The 7,733-nt window shown below is 38.1% G+C and overlaps 1 non-coding gene across 1 annotated transcript; it reads left to right on the forward strand.

Moving 5' to 3' along the window:
- Window positions 1-3,980: 3,980 nt before the first annotated feature.
- Window positions 3,981-4,087, forward strand: LOC112535013. The gene has a single exon (XR_003079219.1). It is a non-coding gene; the product is annotated as a small nucleolar RNA R71 (small nucleolar RNA).
- Window positions 4,088-7,733: the final 3,646 nt, after the last annotated feature.

Below are 7,733 nucleotides of genomic sequence, written 5' to 3' on the forward strand. Positions count from 1 at the left end.
AAGTGAATCATACTACTAGTCTAGGTCCACAACATTCTCCAGTATGTCTCATGTTGCACGTAGGACAAATAGGAGCAGACCCTCTACTAGCCGAAGCTTGTCTTCCCTCAAATCTAGATGTACTGTATCCATCTCTGCTATAAGGTACTGTGGAGGATCTACTAGACTGACCACTAAACCCTCGTCCACGATAACTACTCCTCTATAAACCAGAGCCTCTGAACAAAAAAGTATTAATCTGTCTTGGAGGATTACCATAAGTACTAGTGATTTTCTTCGTTTTAGCTTCCATAGTATTCCTTTCAATTAATGTTTCTTCAGTCTCAAAGCAGCTTCAATTGAGGCATTATAATTCTGAGGTTTCACGAATGTCAAGCCTCAAACCCATCTCAACTTTCTTCCTTTTCAGTTCTTTTATGGCTACTTCGTCTGGTGCATACTTAGATAATCTCACAAACTGAACTTCATACTCTGCAACTGACATATGTTATTCTGCTTCAACTTAAGAAATTCAAGCTTCTTTCCGTGTCTATAAATCTTTGGATTATACTTCTCAACAAATTCTCTCAATAAATCATTCCAAATCAAAGTCATTAGTCGATCTCTACTTCTTGGAACTATTTCCCACCAATCAAGTGCATCTTTTTGTATTAAAGACACTACATATAAAAGCCTCTATTATGATTTGCAATTAAATCTGTACAACACCCTTTCTATATTTCATAACCATTCCTCATCCTTAGCAGGATCAGTAGTACCCTGAAAAACATTAGCACCTTGTTTCCTAACCCTTTCATAATTCTTATCTATCACGACCTTTCGTTCTTGAGTCTGAGGTGCCGGTGCTTGTTGTCGAGCTACCCTTTGCATCAAAAAATCCATAAATTGTTCCATAACATTTTGTACATTCGGTTGTGCAGCATTTTTAGAATGTGGCTCATGCTCATCATATTGATCATGTTCAGATGCATTTTCATGACTATGCACAAACTCTAATGACTTATTAGGGCCAGTTGCGTGTTCTCCTTGTCTCTCCCTCTATATATATGAAACGTAAACACTCAGTTAAGTTCTGATGGGCTACTTATGCAACCTACACCTAAGGCAGTGAACCTATCGATGCCACCTAGCACTAGTGAGTATGAAGGTCGTATCCCTAGAGATCGGGTGAACCTAGAGTTACTACTGTTCACTATGTGTGTGAAGTCTAAATTAATTAACTAATAATTATGAATGCAAATAAAGGAATAAACAGCAACTGATAATCAAAAGACAACTGCAACAAAAGAGGCAAACACAAAGGGGACCTATGTGATGGAACTCTAAAGGTTGATTTTATAAATTACCAATCTTGCTTACCCATGCCTAAATCCTAAATCGAACTCGGTTCCTCTCTCGAGCTCACCGACTTCCTAAACCTGCACTAACCTAATGGAATCTCTTCCTATTAGCTTAACCTTATCTCTAAGTGTTAACTACCAGTTCTTACTATTTAATTTTCAGTTGTAACAAGCATTTTTCAATGTCAAGAAACAACCCAAAAGATAATTAATTCAACGTCTCAAATTAACTGAATCAAACTTTATTACTGAGTAGCAAAAAGATTACAAGAATGGCAATTACAAATCTAATAACTAAGCATAATCCATCATAACAAAGACCTCAATGGGTTCAAAAGATCTCGGGTCTCCAAGCTTCCTACCTTGATGTGTGCTTTAACACTCTAAGATATGTTAGTCCTCCAAATTGCGTATGAGCATCGAGTAGGTTAACTGCTGCAAAACTCAAGAATAAACACATTCCAAGCAACATCTAGTAAAAGGTTCAATAAACTAAAATCATGTCAAAATAAAACAAACTAAAATTAAACTGAGATATCAAACTAGAGAAGTGAATAAATAATAAAAGATGTCCAAAAACTCAAAAAGCATAAATAGATTCGGGAATACCTCCCGAAGGCACTTCTTTTTGTTCGAGTCGTCTAGCTGGACTCTGCAGCAGTATTCTTGCATTGCGGGTAAATTGAGAAGGTGGGCTCAATGTAGGCTGGGGTTTGAGGCATATAAGCTCAAGGAGGATGTCCAATGTGTGCAGTAGATGAGCAAGGATGTGCTCTCCATACCGAGTCGGGATGCCGATTCATCCACTCCAAATCCTATCTAGGTGACCTGTCATAAACAAACTTTTAACTACCCTTCTCCGGTGTATCGTAGTACAAAGTCTCAAATTGATACAAGTTGTTTTCTTCAGATGGATAACACACATGAACAGGGAACGAGACATGTATAGCATTATCCAATTATACATCTTGTGGTTGCTTATCACATGCAAGACCAATTCCATCAATACTGCATATGGCATGAACATGGTCGGTGGGAGAACTATCAAATAGGGGTAAACTAAAAGTAACACAGTCATCCACTACATTAAGTTCTAACTTTCCCTCAAATACGTCTATTTTAGCTCTAGCCGTGGCAAGGAAAGGTCTCCCTAAAATCAATAGTACACTATGCTCATTATCCATATCCATAACCACAAAGTCCACAGGAAATATGAACTTATCTACCTTGACTAGCACATTCTCCATAATCTCCCTAGGAAGCTTAACAAAACGGTCAGCTAATTGAATGCACATCCTAATGGGTTTTGCCTACCCCATACCTAGCTTATTGAACAAACTAGTGGGCATGACATTTATGCTAGCCCCCAAATCAGCTAATGCATCATCAACACACAAGTTACCTAAAGTGCAAGGAATAGTGAAACTCCTTGGATCATGACGTTTCTCTGGCAACTTACTCTAAAATACTGCTGAGCATTCTTTGTTAAGCTTAACATAGGCTACCTCCTCCAACTTCCTTTTTCTGCTAAGTATGTCCTTTAAGAACTTGGCATACTTTGGCATATGCTTCAATGCATCAATAAAAGGCAAGTTAATATGCAGTTGTCTAAAAATATCCAAAAACTTACTGAACTGCTCTTGCGCTTCTACTTGTTTGAGTCTAGCAAAATAAGGAATCTTAGGCTGATATTCCTTGACTCGGATCGGTTTCACTTTTTATCCCTCAGGTTCCTTAACCTTACTGCTCGCTTCAACCTGCACATCAATAGTGGAGTCGTCAAAAATAGGCTTAGAAGGAGCTGAAACTAACTTACCTAAATGCAAAGTGATGGCGTTCACGTGCTCCCTCAGGTTAGACTCAGTGGTGCTAGGGAGCGCTCCTTGTTGCCTCTCAGACAAAATCTTAGAGATTTGGCCAATCTGGGTCTCCAAGTTCTGAATCGAGGCCTGCTGATTCCTAAGTGCACTATCAGTTTGCTGGAACCTCATATCTGTAGACGTCACAAACTTCATCATAAGCTCCTCAAAATTTGACTTCTTTTCTGGTGGAGGAAGAGCTTGTGCAGGTCCCGCTGGCTGTTGTTGCGACTGCTGATGAAGTCTTTGAAAACCTGGTGGACCCTGGGTATTATTGTTCCTCCAACTGAAGTTGGGATGATTGTGCTACCCAGGGTTGTATGTGTTGCTGTAAGGGTTGTTCTACTGCCTTGGGCTATTCCCCATATAATTAACCTGCTCAACATTAGAAGACACAGCATAAATAGATGGAAAAATAGAAGAGGATGAAGCAAAGATACCTCTGGCAGTACAGTTCGCACTGTAGTGCAGGTCACCACAAAACTCAGAGCTAATGTTCGCTGCATGAACCGGCATTTGGAGTTGGTCAATCTTCTTGGTTAGAAGCTCCACCTGAGCTGCCAAGGCTGCTGTAGAATCCACTTGGTCGACCACTCCTTGTCTTCCTGGTCAGCTCCTAGAGCATTGCTACTGATAATTGTTCATGGCCATTTCCTCTATCAAGTTTTGAGCCTGCTCGGGCGTCTTACTGTTTAGCGTCCCACCTGCTGCAGCATCCACCATCTCCCTCGTCGCAAGGTTGAACCCATTGTAGAAGGTTTGAACCTGCATCCACACTGGCAATCCGTGATGTGGGCAGCATCTCAAAAGGTCCTTCAACCTCTCCCATGCATTGTACATGCTTTCATTATCAAACTTCATAAAAGAAGATATATCATTTCTAAGTTTAGCAATTTTAGCGAGAGGAAAATATTTATATATAAATTTTTCAGCCAACGCCTTCCAGGTAGGAATCGTCTGCTGTGGAAGAGATTGCAACCATCTCTTTGCTCTGTTCCTCAGGGAAAATGGAAACAATCTCAACCGAATGGTGTCATCGGTTGTTCCATTTATCTTAAATGTATCATAAATCTCTAAAAAGTTGGAGATATGTGCATTAGGATCCTCGGTGGGCAATCCACAAAACTGCATGCTCTACTGGATCATCTAGATAACGTTGGCTTTTATCTCAAAATTGTTGGCCGCTACAGCAGGTCTGACTATACTAGTTTTCGTCCCGTCCAAAGATGGTCGAGCAAACTTGTACATCGTCCTCTGATTGTCATCGGCCTGGGGGTTGTGGTTCTCCATCACGTTAGCTCTATGAACCTGAACTGTAACTCCGATCTCCTCCTCAACTGCCTGCAAATGTCATCTCAATAATCTGGGGGAGCGCTCCGGGTCAGATAAGGGTTCTATGGGATCAGGGTTAGAGCTCCTGGTCATAAACTACCTTAAACCAACAATCCAAACAACCACCAATCAACTAAAATAATAAAATAAAGAGTAGAGAATAAATAAATAAATAGATAATGACTAAATTAACACAAAAACAATTCACTCTAGTTCACCGTTACTTCTCCCTGGCGACGGCGCTAATAACTTGATAGGCTACTTATGAAACCTACACCTAATACAGTGAACCTATCGATGCCCCCTAGCACTAGTGAGTATCAAGGTCGTATCCCTAGAGATCGGGAGAACCTAGAATTACTACTGTTCACTATGTTATCTAGTCTGAAATAGAGTGTGAGAAGTCTAAATTAATTAACTAATAATTATGAATGCAAATAAAGGAATAAACAACAACTGATAATTGAAAGACAACTGCAACAAAAGAGGCAAACACAAAGGGGACCTAAGTGATGGAACTCTAAAGGTTAATTTTATTAATTACCAATCTTGCTTACCCGTGCCTAAATCCTAAATCGAACTCGGTTCCTCTCTCGAGCTTACCGACTTCCTAAACCTGCACTAACCTAATGGAATCTATTCCTATCAGATTATTATATATTAGCATTAAGCGTGATTTAGATCTATTAAGAGTTGTTAATTCTTAATCCGGCGAGTGATTAACCTTATCTCTAAGTGTTAACTACCAGTTCTTACTATTCAATTTCCAGTTGTAACAAGCATTTCTTAATGTCAAGATACAACCCAAAAGATAATTAATTCAACGTCTCAAATTAATTGAATCAAACTTTATTACTGAATAGCAAAAAGATTACAAGAATGGCAATTACAAATCTAATAACTAAGCATAATCCATCACAACAAAGACCTCAATGGGTTCAAAAGATCTAGCTACTCATGTTCATAATTAAAGCAAAATAAGGAACAAATAAGGAAAAGATAATTGAAAGCATGTACACCCTTCTCTTTCAAGTTGGATAAGAAACCCTAATTTTCCAATCCAAAATATCAAACCCTAATTTGTGTCTTGAATGCTCCCAAAAATGTTGTTTTGATCTTCAAATCGATGTTGAAAACAAGAGTAATCCTCCCTCAATTGACGAGTTTGATCTCCCAAGGTCGACAATTAAGGTCTAGAAAATAAGTGAATTGAGTGTATATCGAAATTAGGTCAGAGAAAATCGAGCCTCTACTCACCAAATTAAACTTTTGCGTATATAGTCTCTTCAGCACGGCCGTGGTCAAGCCTGTTCTGGCCAACACGGGCGGAGTCCAGGCCGTGCTGAACCTAAGGGTTCCGTTGTGTTGTCCTCTTCCAAGCCGTGCCCAAGTCGGTGCTGAGCCACCACGGGCTGTGGTGGAGGCCGTGGTTGTAACACCCCCAACACATGTTAACCAATAAACATTAGCCAGGAAGCATACAAGCGTCGTAGAATATATACTACAGGTAGATAGGTCAATATGTAGGTTGTTAAGAATCCAGACACAAGGTTATTAACATATAAACATATGATTATACTTAAACATCATTTAACAAGTATTACAAACATCTTCTTATGCCTTATAAGGCATACTTCCATATATATCACATAGCGCATACAAAAATGCATCGGGAGGAGACTTCACAAAACTGGCCCAACTTGACAGAATCGCTAAAAGCTAGACTTCGCATACAACCAACAGGATGCACTACTATTTACAAACCTGAAAAAAAAATTTTGGAGAGGGGTGAGCCTCCATTTCGGTAAATAAATAATCAACATAATCTATATCACATACACTTAATACAATTTCCACCCAATCACATAACTTTCCATGATATTCATAGTTTAGGTATAAAGTCATACCATTCTACTCAATTCATTACAACCATCATAGAAGAAATACAATTCAACAATTATGGTTAGTTCTCACGGCTTGTGGATCCCCTTTAATGTGCTGCTCCGCCTCATCCTCACATATCACACACGTAAGCTGCTCCGCTTCATCTCACATTATACACTTTTATAGCCTCTCTAGGCTTTAGCCTCCCAAGGCTTTATATATATATCTTTTTTTTTTCATAGGGGAATCCACCATTCACATGCATATATGCACTTAACATCACAATTCAATCATTTCACTTATATCATATTTCAGCAATAACAATTGTTCCACTCAATACCAATCATTTCCATCTCAGTCATTCAAACATAAACAATAATAAGCAAACGCAACCATTTGCGGAACATTTGATTAAATATATGAACATAGCAAATATTAACTATTTACTTACTCAAAATATACTTATTCCTTTAGCATATAAGAACCTCCTTTCTCCACATCTTCCTTTCCAGGCCTTTGAGTACCTGTCAACACATTCATCAATTCACATTCCATGCATATTACAAATATTCATGTAAATGCGAGTTCTAATGCATTACAAGATCATCCCCTCTCTAATTCATAGGTCTAACTCTTCCTCTAAGACTCTCAATTACTGTTTTAATATCCTATAAACATTTCCCATCTAGTTAAATACCAATTTAACTCAAATTAACATCAATAAATTGCATAAAACTAATCTCCAACATTTCTGTTTTCTAGACAGAATTTAGTACCAAAGTATATTTATTGCTGGGCAAAATTGGCTTAATACATATCCATTTATTCGTCTAGTTTCATCTCCAAGAAGAATTACTCAATTCCGACTTCTATAGATTTAATTATTTTCAAATTACTGAGCAAGGGTCATACGACTAGTTGTGCAGAAGGCAATCTGTTGCTCAATTTAAGCAACCAAAACGGCAAAAATAGCAAAATCACAAAACTACAAAGTTATAGAGGACTCTTTAAATTTCCATAGTCACCAATTAAGCTTAATTTGGACTTATATAACCCATGTTATGCCTAACATACAGAACATCAAGGTTGCTGGAATTTTGACAGTTTTCTATCTTAACATACTTAAACTTAAATCAAGCTTAATCTTTATGCAATCATTCAATACTCTACTAATTCATGATAATCAGACCTTTAATTAATCAATGAGAGCATCAAATGAAGTTTTCCAATTTGTAATCAAGAACCGTAATGACAAATTAATAACACTCAAGTAACAACTTACTAATTTCAGCTTTTGGGTTGCTAATATGCTTAAATC

The sequence above is a fragment of the Ricinus communis genome, chromosome 9 (assembly GCF_019578655.1).
Source record: "Ricinus communis isolate WT05 ecotype wild-type chromosome 9, ASM1957865v1, whole genome shotgun sequence".
Lineage (NCBI taxonomy): Eukaryota > Viridiplantae > Streptophyta > Magnoliopsida > Malpighiales > Euphorbiaceae > Ricinus > Ricinus communis.